The 360-nt window shown below is 52.2% G+C and overlaps 1 long non-coding RNA gene across 2 annotated transcripts in view; it reads right to left on the bottom strand.

Annotated features, from left to right (window-relative positions):
• The window catches only part of LOC119592687, a 60,511-nt gene that overhangs the window by 45,846 nt on the left and 14,305 nt on the right, over positions 1 to 360 (bottom strand). The gene's annotated exons all lie outside the window — the stretch shown is intronic.

Below are 360 nucleotides of genomic sequence, written 5' to 3'. Positions count from 1 at the left end.
GAGCATAGACATGGGGACGGAGGGTAAGGTAAGATCAGCGGGCGAAAGGAGGGAAACGGGGGAAAGAAGGAGGGAAAGGGGGGGGGGAGTATGAGTAAAAGGGGGGAACGAAAGTGAGGACGGGAGATGGAAGAAAGGAGGAGGGAAGGAAGCAGGGAGGGGGGGAGGAAGCAGAAACTAGGACAAGAGAATGAGTAAGAGGTATGGGCAGCATGGGACAAGGAATAAGGTGGAGGAGGTGAATAAAGGGAAAGAGCAAAAGAGGATGGTAGGGAGAGGAGAGGGAAAAGATGAATAATTGAAGGCGGTGTGAGTTAGGGCAAAGGAAAGGAAGTGACAAGAGGAGAGTTAGAGGGGGAT

Source organism: Penaeus monodon, chromosome 30 (assembly GCF_015228065.2).
Source record: "Penaeus monodon isolate SGIC_2016 chromosome 30, NSTDA_Pmon_1, whole genome shotgun sequence".
Lineage (NCBI taxonomy): Eukaryota > Metazoa > Arthropoda > Malacostraca > Decapoda > Penaeidae > Penaeus > Penaeus monodon.
Note: the sequence above shows the minus strand (reverse complement) of the source record. Positions and strands in the feature narration are given on the sequence as shown.